The sequence below is a fragment of the Rhipicephalus microplus genome, chromosome 2, assembly GCF_043290135.1.
Source record: "Rhipicephalus microplus isolate Deutch F79 chromosome 2, USDA_Rmic, whole genome shotgun sequence".
In the NCBI taxonomy this organism is placed as follows: domain Eukaryota; kingdom Metazoa; phylum Arthropoda; class Arachnida; order Ixodida; family Ixodidae; genus Rhipicephalus; species Rhipicephalus microplus.
Genome location: NC_134701.1, coordinates 42,991,537 through 43,011,605, shown reverse-complemented (window position 1 = coordinate 43,011,605; position 20,069 = coordinate 42,991,537). Strand labels below are relative to the sequence as shown.

At 43.7% G+C, this 20,069-nt stretch overlaps 1 pseudogene; it reads right to left on the bottom strand.

Moving 5' to 3' along the window:
* Positions 1-20,069, bottom strand: part of LOC142788947 (transient receptor potential cation channel subfamily M member-like 2) — a 1,303,464-nt pseudogene that overhangs the window by 986,706 nt on the left and 296,689 nt on the right.

The following is a 20,069-nucleotide window of genomic DNA, read 5'->3' as shown; positions in this document are numbered from 1 at the left end:
AACGATCAACTCTCTCGAAGTTTGTCTATTTTCACAGTGATTCTCGTTCGCAAAGCGTCATTGCAGAAATCCAGCAACATCTGCAAAATGCTCTAACTTGTCTTACCTGACAAGCGATTCGCAAGCATTCCACGATTCTATCCTTGAACAAGTTCCTCGAAAGTGCATTATCCCGAAACTTCGGAAACATCCGACATATGTGGGAGTTTATTTCCGGCTTTAAAACGTTTTCAATGAACTCAGGGTCCCACATGGTCGCGCCACTGAAAGAAAACATACCGCAGAAAGCTCAGTCTTTGGAATAACAATGAGTCGAAATATTGTTTACTTCTATTGTGTTGATCTATACACAACCCACGTTGTATCGGCTTCCCTGGTACAATAGTTAGGTATTGAAGTGTTGACCCGAAAGCCTGGTTTGATCTCGCAGCATATAGATAAAGGCCCTTGCTTGACACGGTGCATTTAAAAGACGCTGTATGCGAAAGACATTCCGTTTTCTAGGACCGAAATTCTATGTGAGAGATATTGCTCTAACGTGCTATTCTCCCCTACTGCTCCTCGAGGATACACTAAGAATGTCGAAGAAAACACGTCAGCGGGAAACGCGCCTAAGTTGCAGGTCACACGCCCATGACTAAAAAAGTTTCTAAGCCCCCTCCCGCCCAAAAGTTTTATGAATAAGGATGTTTTCCGAAGAACAAGAGAAACTAATCAAGGTATTATTGAGTGGTAGTCAAAGTCTTCAGCTGTTTCACCCTCAGAAAATATTTCCTAGCTACAAGCCTGCCAAACGGCAAGCCAGAAAAGATCACGCAGGGCGTGGCAAAAGGCACACGCAGTCCAAATGGAAAGCATGAAAGGAACGCAGGATAAAGTGACAAAGCATTTTATGGACGGATATTTCGGATTTAGTTGTTATAGTCGAAAACTGTGTGTCAAGTATCACGTTAACACCGAAGAGAATGCAACGAATGCTAAATTTTATCCACAAGGATTCTAAGCACAACATGTCAATAGATGTTTTATATCTCGCTAGAAGTGTTGCGGCGGCCTTGTCTCGAAATCACCAACACAGCTGCACACCACCTGGCTACAGTATACAAGTACAGCCCGGAATTAGCTTTGAAAAGTGACGCTTAAACAGGGTGAATCCGCTCGTGGCGCTGCTGTCAATAGTCTGCAATGTGTCATGTTTCAAGAGTTGCGTGCGGCTGTGCTGAGGTCGTGCAGGAGTAAAATTCCTACTTTGCACTCAGAAGGTTCGGGTACCAATCTCGGAGAGAGGCGGTGCATTTTATATGCGAGGCATTCGTTAGCGAACTTCGTCGACATTGAGCGTATCTATAAATCAATCGATTATTCAATCAATCTATCTATCTATCTATCCGCCAACGACTTTTAGCTCTCCTGGCCGTTTTGTTAATGGTATCAGTACCAAATTTGGTATGGCATAACATGACTTTATGGCAAGCCTAATTGACAAATCATAACATGACTATCATAACATGTATGTCACGATTGTCATGATTCATATATATACATATCGTGGTCTCGCTGACATTCGGTGGTTTTGTTCACATGAAATGTTGTAAAAGTTATATTGTACGACATGACTGAATGGCGAACTTAAGTAACAGACCCTAACGTGGAAGTCATGACAGTCATGTCATCTGTGTCATGACACATCACTACACGCCACTCTGATGGAGCACTCACGGTTGTTTCGCTAGCTTTACAAATACCAATGCGGGGCATGAATTCATGACGAAGGTATATGACTGGTGCTATCATGATAGTCGTGAGATGCGTTTCATAGTAAAGCACGACTACGTGCCATGCTCTTGATGTGTTCGCAGCCATATCGCTAGCATCACATATACCAAATATTATATAACGTGACGTGAATGAATGACGAAGGTATTTGAGTGGTCCAAACATGATCATCATGATATGCGCGTCGTGTAATAACATGACTACCTGCCACACTCTTGACGCACTCGCGACTATTTGGCTAGCTTCACATTCACCTAATAAAGTATCACGTGACGCGAACGGACGACGAAGGTAGATGACAGGTCCAAACATAATACTCATGGCATGCGTGTCATGTAAAACTTGTCTACGCGCTACATTTATAGCACGCTCGCCGCCATTTCGCTAGCTTCAAATATACCGAATTTTGCATTAAGTGACGTGAATGGGTTGCGATGGTATCTGACTGGTGGAAACACGATCATCATGAGATGCGTGTCATGTAACAACATGACAACATGCCACGCTCTTCATACAGTCGCAATCATTTCAATACCTTCACATATACCTAATAAAGTGTCACGTGACGCGAACAGACGACGAAGATAGATGACATGTCCAAAGATGATAATCATGGCATGCGTGTTATGTAGCATGCGTGTTATGTAAAACTTGTCTACGTGCTACATTTATAGCATACATGCTCGCGGCCGTTTGGCCAGCTTCTTATATACGAAATTTGGCATCAGGTGACGTGAATAGATGACGAAGGTAAATGACACGTCCAAACATAATAATCATGACATGAACGTCGTGTGCGGCATGCTTTATCTCCACCCCATAACGTTGCGCTGATTTTAAAGTGGCATATCAACCTTCCTCATTCGTGCTTCGCACTGTACGTGAGATCTACCATTTTTTTTCTTAGTTTCTCTTGAACCACTGCACTTGTTTGCCTTTGTTTCGGAAAACTAGCTTCACTTGTTAAGCATTGCTACAAAAATTTACACAAAATGTGAAATCAAAGAAAAAAATATACAGCGAGCGTAGACCGCATTTATTTGCAGCACCACTCTACGGCATTCAGTAAACACGTGAAGTATGGCTGCCGAGATTTGAGGAAATATTAGACTCGTCGTGAGTATGTTCAGTACAATGCTTCCTATCATCAGTCGCTAACTCACTTGAAAGAAAAAAGTGAAAGTGAGTGACATTCAGTCAGCGGGAAATCGCGAAAGTCTGAATACTGCAAAGGCAGCCATTCTGTCTGTCCTTTTCATTATCCTCCCGACACTAAATAAAAAAAATACTTTTGGCTGGTAATTCTTATCAAGCAATCACAAGCTCTATGTAAACAGGTGAACGTATTGAAATTGTAGATAAAAATATCTTTGTTCAACTTACTTTGCGAACATATACCTTGAATATCAATGATGCGAAATAACGTTGTATTCAAGGCCCACACAAGTAAAAAAAATGACGCAAACCAATATTTAGGCGTGCCATAATTATACTCGCTGTCAACTTCATTTGTTTTTACTTGACATTTAGCGTTACTTTTTGTAGCAATGCGTAGCAACTGAATATAGAGTTTAAAAAATATATAGGCGAATTATTAGAACTGTTACAAGTGGTACAACAAACAAAACGTCCACCATCAAATTGCGGTTCAAATCCGAATGTTTAGAGTGGAAAGCTGGCACTGTACCCCCGAACCACTTCGCTGGTGCCGCACGCAACTCTTAAAACAGCGGTACATCGCATACTACCGACAAAAGCGCCAAGAGTGGGTGACTATGGTTGGGCTTCACAAGCTGTGCATGCATGGTGCTGCAACCGTTCAAAGCACACCCCTCTGGCTTTACCTCTCTACCATGCAAGCTGGTGCTGCAACATCATACTAAACTGCGCATACACCGAAGTAGTCGCGAAATCAATGCGCCATGGTTCTACGCCCACAAACAAAACCCACATCGCCTAGCGACAGTGACATCTTATGTGACGTCACGCGAATCGGCGCATGCGCCACAGCAACAGCTGCAGAGGAGTCGTGTAGAAGCTACTGAAATCATTAGGTAAAGCGCACCAAGTTTATAAATATGAAAGAGTTTGAACTTAGTCGCACAAGCGTTTATACCATGGAATAAAGCTCGTGAATAAAAGAGCCTTAGAAAATCTATAAAAAACAACTTTGCTTAAACCAATTTTGAAAGCTAGCCTCCCATCATTAGTAAAATATTGTTACGTCTACGAGGGGTTTATTCGAAGCAGACGTAACGGTCGACTCGACGGTATACCGCAGTGAGCGCGAAGCAGCGAGCTCTTGCCACCAAACGAACGTCCTCTTCTTCTGCTACCCCTATTTTCCCCGCTACACAGGTGCACATACCTAAATTACACGTGGTAACACTTCCCTCCACGCAGACGAAGCCCACTGGGCGAGTCAAACAGTCTCTCGAGGAATAAAGCGCTTCAAACGTGCAACATGAAGAAGTTCAGTTTTTGCAGACCGTCGGCCGTTTGAATGGAGACGCGCTATGCGGTAAACTATATCACTGATATGGTCTGCAACAAGATAAGGTCCCGCATAGTGCGCTAGCAGTTTCTCACTCAAACCGCGTTTTCTCGTTGGTGTCCACAGCAACACTAGGTCGCCGCGATTGTACGTCACGTGTCGGCGTCGGCGGTCAAAATGTGCCTTCGAGCGGTCTTGCGAAGCAAGAGTGCGCAAATAAGCAAGGCGTCTAGCTTCTTCTGCCCGACAGATGATCTCGGATATGCAGGGATCATGGTGGTCCAAACACGGGAAGATGCTATTCAGGGTATGACAAGGTGGTCGAGCATATAGAAGAAAAAAAAAGACTGTAGCCGGTAGTTTCATGCTGAGCGGTGTTGAATGCATATGTGATAAAGAGTAGAATACTGTCCCAGTCCTTGCGATCGGATGCAACATACATAGACAGCATGTTCTAGGGAGTTCTGTTCGTTCGTTCCGTTAGACCGTTCGTTTGGGGATGGTATGGCGTAGAGTGCCAAAACGTTGAAGCACAGACACGAAGCATCTCTTCCATCACGTCTGCTGTGAATTGTCGGCCACGCTCACTGATTACGATTTTGGGAGGTCCATGTCGAAGAATTACAAAACGTAGCATGAAGGAAGACACATCGGCTGCAGTTGCCGATGGTATGGCAGCTGTCTCGCAGTACCGTGTTAAATGGTCGGTGCAAACGACTATCCAGCAATTTCCATCATAATACCGAAGAGAGGGTCCAGTGAGGTCAATCCCGACTTGCTCGAATGGAGTTCTAGGGGGCGGCACCGGATGCAATGGCCCTAAAGGACCATTTGTTGGGTGCTTATGACGTTGACACTCGTTACAGCTAGACACGTATTGTTCCGTCGTCTGGCGCATTTTGGGCCAGTAGAATCTTTCTTGAAGACGGCAAAGAGTTTCCGCTGTGCCTAGATGACCGGATGTTGGGTCATCATGCATAGCCTGCAAGACATAAACGCGAAGACTCTTCGAAACCACCAGAAGATATCATGAGCCGGTGTTGGTGTAGTTCTTTTTGTAAACTAGCCCGTCTCGGATGCAGAAGCGCGTAGGCGATGATTTTGGTTTGGTAGCAAAAAGCTGTTGTATGGTGCTGTCCCTTTGTTGCTCATCCTTAAAGGTCTTGTTATGGGGAAATGGTTAGTCGAGTAATGCAATGTAGGTATCGAAGGTGTCCACGTCACATTTCATCGTTGGAAGCGGTTGTCGCGAAAGACAATCTGCGTGACGTCGGCCGCTTTTATAGGAAACCGTGAAGTCATATTCTTGTAGACGAAGTGCCCAGCGCGCCAGCCGACCAGATGGGTCACGCAGGTTGACCAACCAGCAGAGAGAATGATGGTCTGTCACGACGGTAAAGGGGCGTCCGTACAGGTAGGACCGGAAGCGCTGCACTGCGAAGACTACTGCAAGGCATTCTTGCTCTGTGACAGTGTAGTTACGCTCGGCTTGCTGAGCGAGCGACTTGCATACGCTACGACGTGTTCTTGATTATCCAAGCGTTGAACCAGGACAGCACCTACACCAATACCGCTGGCGTCTGTGTGAATCTCAGTGGGAGCGAGAGGATTGAAGTGTCGAAGAATCGGATGGGACGTCAAAAGAAACTTCAACTTCGAAAAAGCAGACTTGCATTCCGGGGTCCAGTAAAACGGCGCACCATTCTGAAGCAGACACGAGGGCGGGTATGCGATATTGGCAAAGCCAGGAATGAATCGGCGAAAGTATGAACAAAGCCCCAAAAAGCTGCGCAGTTCTTTCACCGAGTTTGGCTGCTTAAATGCCTCCACTGCGGCCGTCTTGGCGGGATCCCGTCGTATGCCTTTTTTGTTTACTCAGTGTCCAAAGACGAGTGTTTGGCGCCCTCCAAAGTACATTTCTTTGAGTTGAGCACCAAGCGTGCTTTGCTTAGGCAGTCCAGTACGAGGCCAAGGCGTGTGTTGTGCTCACAAAAGGTGCGCTCAAAAATTACAACTTCGTCCAAGTAACACATACACACTTCCCACTTCAATCCACGCAGAATGTTGTCCATAAATCACTCAAAAGTTGCGGGCGCGTAGCAGAGTCCAAACGGCATCACGTTGAATTCAAATAGTCCATCTGTTGTAACAAATGCCGTATTCTCCTTGTCTTCCTCGTGCATTGGAATCTGCCAGTAGCCTGACCTCAGATCCACAGACGAAAAGTAAGAGGCCGATGATAGACAGTCGATCGCATCATCAATCTGCGGGAGTGGGTATACGTCTTTTTTAGTGATGGCGTTGAGACGGTGGTAGTCTACACAAATTCGCCATGCCCCATCCTCCTTCTTCACTGGAATTACTGGAGCGGCCCACGGGCTACATGATTCTTGAATTACATTTTACTTGAGCATCTCGCAAACCTGTTCATTGATCACTGCGCGTTCCGAAGGCGATACACGATATCGTTTCTGTCGGAGAGGTCTGTGAGATGTGGTGTCGATTCGGTGCTTTATACGAGAAGCAGGAATGACGGTGAAACATGCTGAGCGAAATCAGAAATACCGGCATGTTTGCGCAGAATACTCGCCAGTTCATTACGTTCCTTGGTGCTCAGTGACTTATCAATCATAGCCATATTGGTGGTGTCCCTGGCGTGCAGATTATTGCAACGAGTCTTATCAGGGGACCCATTGCTTTCTGCGAGGGTGGCAAGCGAGAATATTGGTGTTCACGAATCTCTGCAAGTTTCAGACCCTTCGGCAGCACTGTAGGTTCATTAGAGCAGTTAATCACTCATAAACCAGTATGTCCTGTCGCAACCGATAATGTACAGTAGGGTATTAAAAACTGTCTTCTTTATGCAACTAAGATGCACGGGCTCCACATTTGCGTCAATTTTTTTCTCGCTTGCAGGTGAACAGGCAACCGGGACATATTTTGCAGACAACGGCGGCACAGTTGTGTCCACAGACACGCAAAGAGCACTTTCTTGAGAGGGCGAGTTTTCCATAAACGAAACTGGGATATCAGAATCTACTGTAGTTTGTCCTGTGCGGCAATCAACAGTAGCACCACATAGCTTCAAGAAATCTAGTCCCAGAATGACGTCACGCGTAGTATGAGGGAGAACAGCAAACTCTGCGACAAAGTTCTGGCACGCCAAACTAACAGTCACAGTGCAGACACCAACAGGTTGTAACACCTCTCCGCTAACTCCACGAAACGTATCAGGACGGTCCCAACGAAACATAATCTTTCGTCGAAGAAGGCGGGTGAAAACTAAACTCATCACTGACACGCTTGCAGCTCTGTCCACCAACGCCATTGTTGGTACACCATTGATAAGCACTCGAACCTTATTTCTAAACATGGAAACTAACGGAGGTATATCTCTTGAAATCAAAGACTGTCCGGTGACCTCACCTCCAACGGCCGCGCCGGCTAGTTTTCCGTAGGAGGCGAGGAGTGGTGGCGCCGTGGAGACGATGATCGGTTGGCGCGAGGGGCAGGTGGTGGTGTCACACTGCGGTCAGAGGCCGGAGATTGGTTTCGTAGCGGTCCTGGGATCTCGTAAGACGCGCTTCCTGGGGATGTCGGTGCTCGGGTAACGCCAGAACAGTTAAATCTCAGTGATCGGTCGTACCTCGGCGGCTGCCGGTAGTTACAATACCTGGCAATGTGTCCTTCGAAGCCACAGTTGTAGCAGACTGGTAGAGGACGCTCGCTGAACCAATTCTGAGACCGCTCAGCTGTGAAGGTCGGTGACGAGCTTGCTGAGCGGGGGCTGCCCACCTCTGTGTGGTGGGGCCGTGCCGAAGGCGTTGGCCATATCGCTGGTCGGCCGCGAATGAGTCACGACGTGACCACGGATTTCCAGTTTCGCTGATGTCTGCCACACATACCGATGGTGGCAAAGGAGGATGGTGCCGCCGTGTAGTAGGATGGATTGGTAGGTGGATGAGGAATGGTCTCGTCAACCCTACCACCTTGTCGCTGCAGCTCTTCAAGCACAATTGCCCGAAGAGTAGCGGCAAGGCCGGTGGGCGGGCTCACGTCGACGCTGGCAACCGTTGTCACATTTGCCAGCCTACCAAATTTCGGGGCGATGCGACGAGTCTTCAATTTTTCAAACGTGCGGCAGTGATGTTAGACGTCGGAGGCAGAGGTGAGGTCATCCCTCCCTATCAGAAAATTGTAAACGTCTTCTGCTATGCCTTTCAAAAGGTGTCCGACCCTGTCTTCTTCAGACATCTACGGGTTTATAATCTTGCAAAGCTTAAGGAAGTCCTCTATGTAAGCAGTGCAGGTTTCAGGAGACTGGGCTCTTCCAGCAAGAGTCAACTCCGTGCTTTTCTTTTTTGAGTCGGAGTCACCATAACACTTCTTGAGTTCTTGAGCAAAAAGAGCCCATGTTGTCAAGGACTCTTCGTGGTTTTCATACCACATCAGTGTAGTGTCCGTGAGAAACAGCGCGACGTTTTCTAGCTGATCGATAGAGTTCCAGTGGTTGTACCGGCTCACCCTTTTGTAGTGCGTTAGCCACGCGTCCACATCTTCTCCTGCCATTCCCGCGAACGGGCGGGGTTCCATGTAGTGATGCCTAGGTGTAGCCAGTGTAGATTGGCGCGAAGTCGAGGCGGTTGATTCCTGACCTTCGCTATAGGCCATGACGACTGTTGTCGGCGGCAGACCGGCAAGACGACGGTTCCGGCGAACTCCGAACAGCTGTGGCTGCGTGGCACGTCGACGTGTCGTAATCAGCACCTCCACCACTCTGTTACGTCTACGAGGAGTTTATTCAAAGCAGATGTAACGGTCGACTCGACGGTATACCGCAGTGAACGCGAAGCAGCGAGCTCTTGCCACCAACCGAACGTCCTGTTCTTCTGCTACCCCTATGTTCCCCGTTACACAGGTGCACATACCTAAATTACACATGTGGTAACAATATTATAGGGTTAAATGCCCGAAAGTTTAATTGTTGTTACGGGAGAGTCACATACATTGAAGACACGTATTCGCGGTGAGATCGGTTTATAAGTGGCAGCACCGTCCCCACGCAAGTGTGGATGTGCGATCAACGGTGCGTGTACAAATACACGCAGCAGCGCTTCTTTCCGTACGGTTTGAGCCGACTGTCGGCGAATAAAATGCGTTGACTGCAGTTTGCTGGAAGCCATACCTTACTCTCTACTGAATCGGTACACAAAGCTTCTGCAATGTTACCATCACCCGCGTGTAAAGTGTATTCTACCCTTAAAAAAGATACTCGTGCTGGGTGGCTGTCCTCACGCTTTCGCACTAAATGATGCCTTCGCTGTGTTGTTTGTACGTGGTTAGCTTGCTTTCTGCCTACCACGCAGTGCTGTAGCGTGACGGCACTGCGTGGTACTATTTACTTCTTTCTCATCTTCATGTAACTAAAAAAACAGAGAAAAAGAAAGATCGTAGAAGTCCCGCATATCTGTGCCATTAGTTCAGTAGCACTATTCACATTTTATACGCATATGCAATCTTTCTTAAATTCTGTTCCCCATGAAATGTGTGTTGTCTATATGTCTAGTTAGGAAAACCTAGGGACGGACAGTGCTTTGCGTTAGAGTGTGCTTATCAAGTAGACTACGCACATGTTTTTGCACCAGTAAAATTATCAAAATCCCGTGTAAGAGTTCAGCGGAAAGCATACATCGATGGATTACGCGCATGACAGTGCTCCAACAAAGGTCTGGTTATTGGGACAAGAATCTTTGTATCGTTTTTTCTGATAAAAGACGACTCTCACGACACTCATCACCATGCAAATATGACGAGATTTTTAGTGAAATTACAAATAAATATATTTAGGCATGTCGCCCAATCTTTTAATGTCTAGGCTCTTTAAACTGTTCTCAAATCTAAGCTCACGGTTGTGGACGGTAACATTGCTTTGAGTGTAGTTTAAGTATCTATGTGTCACAGCTTATGTGGTAGTAACATTTTTATGTAGTTATACCATGACCAGATAAACACAACTAAGGCTATTCGCATGATCAATAAACTGCAGTGCTGTGGTTGTGCACCTACCAAGAGCACGCAAGTGCGTGGCCTACAGCCTTAATTTTCTTTACGGTAAACCAAATTACACCCATATAAGTGTAATATCATCTCTATAACTCACACCCTTACACCCCACGAAATGGGTGTAACAAGCAAGACTACACCTTTACAATGGGCGTATTTCCCTATTACCTCCATAGGGTACAAACATTTTTGGGGTGTAAAAGCAAATGTACAACCAAGTGGCCTTAAGGGAGTGAGGGTGTAAAATGAATGTACACCCAAGTAATCTTAAGGGCGTGAATGTGCAATCTTGCTATTACACCCTAACATCCTTAAACAACAAAAGTTGTGTAGGTGTGTAGTTCACTCAAACAGCTAAAATGGTGTATGGGTGTTTACGCAGAATTGTGCCCCAACACTCATGCGAAAAATACCATACTTCGAGTGTTACCCACTCCAGTAGGCCCCCGTAGAAGCACTAGAAAGCTTACCTTTTAGCTAGACCTTTCAGGCGCCGATGTCCTATTGTAGTAGCTCCTGCCATAGTGTGAAAATACTAGCCCTAGCACTGCTTTTATGGTGCATATATGGAGCATGGCATATAAGGCTCTCGCATATAACATGTAAGCCTATGTGAATCTGAAGGCATCATTCAAAATGTGCTGCCACACATAACACAACGTTCACAAAGTCATCCCATAGTGCGAAATGAAATCAAGGTTTATTTTATTAGACACAGAGCACACACAGGCTTCACAGACAAATTGTAGCTTAATAAAAAACCTTTTTCAAGAGTGCTGAGCAGAATGCTAATTGCTGCAAAAGAAGACCGGAAATCAATGGTATGGCATGGAGCTCTAAGAACCAAGGCATGCGTATCAAAGTACAGTAGAAGAGTCATTATTTCCACTTGAAAATGAAGAACTAATTTTAACATGCTTCAGCGCAACACAAAAGTACAGTGCAGTGAAGCATACAAACAGCACGAAGAGTGCAATGTAGCATGCCTTATTTCTCTTATATACTGAAATAATATACCAAAGCACACTGCAATTGCCACAATGATATGCCACATTTTGATGTGTTGTGGCATGCCTTAGGCATAACATGCAATGCTAGTTGTAATAAAAAGAATATAATGATAAAACAGTCTTAAAATGGCATTTTCATTTCACAATAACCCTTGTGTGTTCAGAAATTCAGAATACTGGAGAAACATATATACAGGAGTGAAAACAATCGTCAAAATTACAATAACCTAACAGTGTCACTACGCACTAACCATGCAGAATACTTGGTGTAAAGGTGTAAAATAGAAAGCGCATCACATATCAACATGTCGCCCTGAAACAGTGCAACATCAACGAATTTAAAACGGACACACAAAATTGGGGTGAAAGAATAACCACTTACAGCTAGCAAAGGTCAAACAGCCGAAATAAGATCTGGAGCAAAAATTTTGAGCATCATGTCTTGCTTTTCCAGAAAAAAAATTTGAATTTGGAGCAGGTTTCAGAGAAAAAATGGAGCATTTTTATCCTTGAAATTCTAAATTTACAGTATTTCTTGATATGTTGGATTAAACGTCCCAAGACAACCACATGATTAAGAGAACGTCGTAGTGAAGGGCTCCGGAAATTACGACCACCTGGTATTCTTTAACGTGCACCCAAATCTGAGCACACGGGCCAACAAAATTTCCCCTCTATCGGAAATGCACCCGCCGCAGCCGAGATTTGATCCCGCGACCTGCGGGTCAGCCGCCGAGTACTTTAGCCACTAGACCACAGCAGCGGTGCTACAAATTTGCAGTAGCACAACAAATTAGACGGAATCACACAAAGAGAAAAATATATGTCAAAATTTTTAACAACTGCTAATTCATTCAAGATACACGAGAGCGCTGCTATTTTGTTAAAAACAGTCTCTTGAACTGTCCCACAGTGCGAAGTATGCTAAAACTCCCCACAGCATGTACCAAGCTTGTCAAAATGCTTGCCAGGCGACCCAGAAATGCGACAGATTCACAAAGAAGGAGTTCAAGGAGGTGGCGAAAAGAAAAAAAGTGGCGTACGATTTTCTTTATCGTTTCTTAAGGCCGCAAAAACCTCATAAATCCCACTGAAAGATGACCAGCACTCATACTAGTACTCGTTATTGTATGGCATCTGCAAGCATGAGTGTCCATTTTGTGTCCTGTGACAGCCATTATTAGTAGCCACTTCCAAATCATAAAACACTTTTCCACAGAGCAAAAATTTACTGTGGCAACAGCGGCTTAAAAAGCGTTCTGCACCTCTTCGAAAAAAAGTGCGGAACTTTTTTTGCACCACTCTACTATTTTCTTTTCTTTTGCCGTCAGGTTAGCAAATAGTCAAAGGTTAGAATTGCAGTCGTCGAAACTATGTTAGATTAAATGATGATGGCCCCGCCGCAGTGGTCTAGTGGCTAAGGTATTCAGCTGCATTTTTTATACAGGCGAAAATGCTGTAGGCCCGTGTGCTCAGATTTGGGTGCATGTTAAAGAACCTCAGGTGGTCGAAATTTCCAGAGCCCTCCACTAAGGCGTCTCACAATCAAAGTGTTGTTTTAGGACGATAAACAGCACGCATCAGTCCATTGGATGGTGATGCACCACCTTACGGTGATTACTGGGTTTTATATTTCTTGATAAATTTAACAATATTGAGAAAATAGTAAAGCGGGTTGTGCTTTTTTAATAGTTTTATGCATAAATAAGAAATTGTATACAATTGACACAATTTGCACAGCTGTTCTACTCATGAACAAGTAAATATGAATACGAAAATAGCATGTAATATTATGCTATGGACATTAAATATGTGTTGTAAAAAGATATGAATGCCTGAATTGAATAGTCAATTTTGCGACAAAACCACGACCACACAAACGAAGAAAACACATGAACAGGACGGGTGCTTACTGGAAGCCGTTTTTAGCACATATTCATAAGGTTACACACAACCTTAAAAATGTGGCGGGTCGGCATGAAGTACAGCTGGAGTTCGCCACCCCTAACAAACTAGCAAAGTTGCGCCGGTGCACCACTGAAAATCGTGCTCATCACCTGAAAGGCTGTAAACAGAAGCACACGTGGCTGTTCACGAAGTGTGTCACTGAAGCGATTCGCAAAATAGCCCTATCGTGTGGAAAGAGACACGTAAGCTAGACGACGGAGCGCTGCGTCAATGATCGAGCGAGAGAACGCGCTCTTATGGTAAAGAATAACGACGGTGCTCACTCAAGCGCACATGTCACTTTATGTGTATTCACACCAAGAGAAATTTTGGTAATCTTTCACAAAAGAAACGGGGTATCAAATGCGTTAGCGAAACGTCACTATGTATGAGTGGGAAGCACGGTATCAGCGATCATGTGTCCTATAGCGTGTTTAGGTAAGTGACGGCCCGAGTATGCTGAACAAGCGTTGACAAAAAGTGGGTTAATATCAGCCTGTTTCCTTGAAGAATAAACAGTTTCAAATGAGCGCCCATTCCGTTTATGTGTTTTCTTCCTTTCTGTGGTCAGTTTTGCGCAAAAATTGACTAATATTTACTTCAGACATGCACTCACCATCCCTACAGCGAGTTCTATTGGATATAAATGCCACTGCTGCACATATAAACATCTATAGCACGTGCTGCCGGCTTAGAACAGTTAAAAAAGCAGGGTTATACAACACCTGAGAAGAGGAACTTTCAATATATTTCTTGGTAAATAGAGGACTTAATCAACACATGACTTTCTGCTGTGTTAATGACCTGCTAATATGGTCACTCCATGCCAAACGGCCAGCCATTTTGACAACCATCTTAAAAGTATTTGCAAAATATTGTGCTGATAACCTGCATTGAGAGCAGTGAAACCGTAGCATATTTTCGAGAGAAAAAGATATTTGGTCACATGGTTGTCTTCGGAACTTCCCGGAATGTCATGTGGGTGTCGTTTGTGGAAACAATTTACTTTAAAAGCACCTTCTACACCTAACGTAATCTACTTGTTGAATGAAGGTTCTTGTGTGAGATGTGTGAAGCTCAGTTATATTAGTGCAATTTTTCTGGCACCTACGCCTCGAATAACTTATCCGAAATGTGTTATGTTTGCAATTTTTCTATTGCAATACAGCATTTTGTATGAATATCTGAGTAGTGACTACTTACTCCAAAGAAGGCATATATTGAGAAAAAACATTTGATACCTCTTAAGCTTAAAAACATCACGAGAACAAATCATAAATTTCACAAAATAATAATTTTTGTCCATACTTGGATGTGATTTACACCATGTGGTGGTCCAACTAAAAATTACCTCTATACATAAACTAAAAGCAAACAGTTGTTTTCATTAAAAAATTCATCATTACTTTTTTTGTTTTAGGGAAGAAAATAATTTTTGAATTTTTCCATTGGTACCTATCTTCCCATTTGGTGATACGGCAGCTGCTGCCTATAAATTTTCTATTGCCATAAATGGGAAAGTTCAAACATTATTTTCTTCCTTAAAACAAAATAGTCGTTATAACATTTGGCATATGAAAATAACTGTTTATTTCTCTTCCAATTTAGATTTTAAGGCGATTTTTCTTTGGACCACTCGACGGTGCAAATCACGTCTCCATATTGACAAAGTGACGATTCTGCGAAATTTGCAACTTTTTTCTCATGATCTTTAGCAGCTTGAGAGGTCCCAAAATATAAATTTTGTAGTATTTACTACTCAAATATTCACACAAAGTGCACTATTACAATAGAAAAAATGCAAAAACATTTTGACTAAGTTCTTGGGGGCGTGTTAGACGAAGAAAATGCCTAACAGTGCAAACGACAAGAGGATATCGAGGAGACGAGAACAGAGCGCTGAACTAACAACCAAAGTTTATTGCAAACCAACTGATTATATAGGAAACATAATTTGCGCTTAACCACGCAACATACACAGAATTACTCATACATGCGCCATACGGCGTACCTTATTAACAACCGGTCATATCAGTGAACCCCAGATAACTAACTTCACAGCCGTGAAGGACAATTGATGGTGCGCTAACACAGGAAGCACCAAGTTGTTGAATGTGGAAGGCTTCACAATTCTTGTGCTCGTGCCAATTTTTATACTGCCCCATGATCAAACATTTGTCGAGAATTGGCTGACAACTAGACTTATTACATTGGTTGACCAAGTGGCTGGGAAGGGAGCCTTTTCTTAGACAGCGTGCTCCCTCAACCGATAATTCATGCATCGCCCTGTTTGGCCAATGTAACCGAGCCCATGAGCAAATAATATCTTGTAGAGAATCGCTAAAACACATTTAACGTCGCACATAGCGTGTTTCTTAGTGCATGCTTCTTTCTTAGGTCCTTCGCTGTTGACCCTGCGACAAATCCCAGCGAGCTTGTCGCGTGCGCAGAAGACTACTCTTAAACCAATTTTCCAGCGACATTCTTTAGCCTATGGAAAACTTCGGGTACATAGGGAATAACAGCCTTGCTAGAATGAGGCTTGTTGAGTGAGCTGTTGCTTTGTCTCTTATCAGGCGCTCTTAGTGACGTTAGAGTCTTGGCAATGGAAGTTTGCAGGGGATACAGAAGCCTGCTTGTGAACTTAGCGGTAAGAACCACGTTCAAGAAAAAGCCTTTTTTCGTCCACCCACTCTAAGCAAGCCAAAAGAAGCGTCGCTTTTTTTCTGCCTAAAGGCAGCTGTAACTCACTCTGGTCACCACCAGATAGAATGCAGTTTTTCGCTTCAAGTTCACCACCTTCAACAAGCAGGCTTTCCTAATCCCCTGCTAACTTCCATTGCCGAGACTTTCCTAACGTCACTAAGATGGCCAGAGACAAAACAACAGCTAACTCAACAAGCTCCATTCTAGCAAGGCTATTATTCCCTACGTACACGAAGTTTTACATAGGCTAAAGAACGTTGATGCCAAAGTAGGTGTAAGAGATGTGTTCTGCGCACACGACAAGCTCGCTGGGCTATGTTGCAGGGTCAACAGCGAAGGACCTAAGAACGAATCTTGCACTAAGAAACACGCCATGTGCCATGTTGAATGTGTTTTAGCAATTCTCCACAAGATAATAATTACTTGTGGGCTCAGTTACAGTGGCCAAACAGGGCGATCCAATTATGATCCGTTAAGGGAGCACGCTAACTCTCTAAAAGGCTCACTTCCCAGCCACTTGGCGGACCATTTCAATAGGCCTTCTTGTCAGAAAATTCTTTTCAATTGTTTGATCATTGGGTGATACAAAAATCGGCGCGAGCACGAGCTTAGTGAAGTCTTCCACACTCAACAACTTTGTGCTTCCTGTATTAGCGTACCCTCAATTTTTATGTTGATATGGTACATTACGGATAAGGTAATTTTCCGGCTGTTGATAAGCTACACCGTGTGGCGCATGTATGTGCAATTCTGCTTATTTTACGTGGTTATGCGCAGATTCTGCTTTTTCTATATTGCGGGCGGTTTGCAATTAACTTAGAGTGTTAGTTAAGCACTCTGCTCTCGTCTCTTCTATGCCCTCTTATCGTTTGCGCTGTTAAACACTTTCTTCGTTTACCATGCAGCATCAACCAGCCCAATCAAGCACTTTGTTAAAGTCTTGAACGCGTATGTGCCAGTGAAATTGCACTAATGTTACTGATCTTCGAACAATTTACACAAGTACCTTCACTCATTGAATGATTGATATGTGGTGTTTAACGTCCCAAAACCACCATATGATTTTGAGAGACGCCGTAGTGGAGGACACCAGAAATTTCGACCACCTGGGGTTTTTTAACTTCCCAAAACCACCATATGATTTTGAGAGACGCCGTGGTAGAGGGCTCCGGAAATTTCGACCACCTGGGGGTCTTCAATGCGCACCCAAATTAGAGCACACGGACCTACAGGATTTCTGCCTCCATCGAAAATGCAGCCGCCGCAGCCAGGATTCGATCCCGCGACCTGCGGGTCAGTAGCCGAGTGCGTTCGCCACAAGACCACCGCGGTGGGGGCAGAACCTTCACTCAACATGTATACAACATTTGGTATAGAAACAAGGAGCAGTACTTTTAAAATAATGTTCCACAAACAACACTGAAACAACATTCCGACAAGCTCAGAAGGCAACTACATGACCAACAATTTTTTTGCCTCGAAAATATTCTACCGTTGCACTGTTTCAATGCAGTTCATTTGCACAATTTTTTCGAATACATTTGAGATGGTCGCTAAAATAGCTGGAATTTTTAGTGTAGATTGACTCATTAGTGAATCAACAACTTAACTTATAGACATCTAGGTCGTCTCAACTTTATCATACATTTGTGTTAACATTATGCATCTGTACATAGTTTTCTACACGCACTGCTGTTAATCTTATGGCAAACTGATACTCATATTGGTTAAAAATAGGTTTATAGATTAGATAGCATGAGATGAAGCTTTTTCCATCAGAGTAATGTTCCTGAAATGTAAAAATTATTTGGTTCTACCTATGAGTAGCGTCCAACACTGCTGCAACCCTTTGAGGGGGGTCGTGAGCCCGGAACAGGTGCTCTAAGGTTGTGAAAAAGAGTGCACTGCATCGTCAGCACCCAGTCCATCGTAGAAGACGCAGTGTGCTGTTCTTTCAACATTCTGCATGTAAGACATGCACAAAATTCAACTAAGCATTTAAAAATACTGAGAATCAGAACCTCATTATGATGTATCACATAATATAAAGCTCTGCTTCCCCACTTCAGCTTTACCTTCACTCTTTACTTTTACGTTTACAATCATCTGTGCATATCAGTGTACGAATGCAACTGTCATGTTTGAATCTACACTACGGTTCATTGAAAACCTTAGCAAATGTTCGTGGTGGTAAAAAATTTCTTCTCTCTTTAACCACGCACCTACCAAGCAGTTTTAAATATATCGGGACGCTCAAGTTTCAGCGTTTAGACCAAGACACAAAAAGTTATATAAACCAATTCATACAGAAAAGGGGCAATATTCATCATATACTTTGAAGGATCCTTTTGTAAGACATGTACACATCACAGATGTACAATCTAGTGCGTGAAACCAGTGTAAAGCATCAAGCAAGCTCCAATCAAAGGGAATCAACAGCACTTATACAATAACAACTGCAACTGAAAGCACAGCACTGTGTATTTGTGGAAACTCGCCTCTAAATTCCTTCTCTAGTTACAAGAATTCGGTACAGTGGATAATTTTATATGTCTTTCACAGGTTGCTTATTGGTTAACACAATGATTACTTTAGGCCACGAGTAAGGCTGACTACTCTCGAAAACCAATAAGACATGCTAATCTTATTCTTGTTCGAGTGCATGCATAACCAGCTTTTTCGCAGTTGAATTTTTTTAATTCATAAAAATAGCTATGCAACAGATATTGTATCACAAGTAAGCTCTGAACTGCAGGACATTAAATATGTAATAATTTGAAAAATGAACGACTTATTGCAGAAGTGGCTAACAGGAATATATGCATGGAGGGCTTATTAGATGCATCAGTTTGTTTACATTCGTAAGCAATAAACTTGCACAGACAAAACATATGAAACAGACAAGAGCTGTTAGGTCTGCCTTCTTTCATCCACTGCCACCTGAGTCATCACCCTCATTTTGTTTTTCGTGAGCGTGTTCTTTAGTAACTAACTATGCCCACATCACTATCATCTGTGTTGTATCAGTGTAACTGAATGTTTTGTGTGGGTGTGGGTTGATACACTTCGGCTAAGCTTTCGTATATAACTACAGCGCGAAAACTATACACCCAAATACATAGAAATATTCTATTCTACAATATTCTATGTGCCGCACTACAATGGGTCAAAAACGCAAAAACATGTGTGCAATTGAGTGTAGCTGTTCAAGCCCTTATTAAAGCAGATCAATATTTCTATAGCCTGATTATTCACGATATACAAGTATAGATATAAACAAACCTAACAAGGCATGAAAAAACGCAAATTACTGACCAAAAAAGGTATGTATAAATTCTTTGGTTAGCTGCACGATTTTTAACAAAACACACGTCGCGCCGCTGTAAAACACAGGCATCAAAGGGGTACTGATACAAATTTTAGGTATTTTTGAAATATTGCTTTAAATAGCGTATTTACTCGCATGATAAAGGCACCCTTACCTCCAGTCATTGAAAACTGAATTTTTCTTCTCTTGCGTAATGAACGCGCCCCATTTGTCCACTGCAGTTTCGTTAACTGGAAACTGGCGCCTCCTTTCCTGTTGATATGTTTTGTTTTCATTATTATTATGCCATTCCTTTCGCCCACCTCAGCTCGCTAACCTCCCCCCCCCCCACTTTTTTTTTGTTTTTTTGACTCGCTGCCGCGCGCCATAAGGTCTATCTGCACGCGGCGCATCCCCGTCGTGTTTTTTTTTAACCGTGCGCCAAAGTGAGGTTCACGAACGCTGCGACTGTTGAGACATTGCAGCTGATAAGAACACCACGAGCGAAGGTCATGAAGCTACCAGTGCCAAGAGACGGTCGCTTCCTGCAAATACGAGTATCGCGGGCAAATCGGAAGTTGGTAAGCACGCACTTCTCACTCTGTACTTCGTTGTTCGCATGCACGAAAGCTTACCTTTTCAGCAATGACACGAAATCCAAAAGCGTTCTTCATGTAGCTCCCAGCATACACTACGTTGTATACATTACCGGAAACACTCAGCTTGCGGCGTGCACAAGCTTCAACGAGCGCCGTTGACAGAGGAC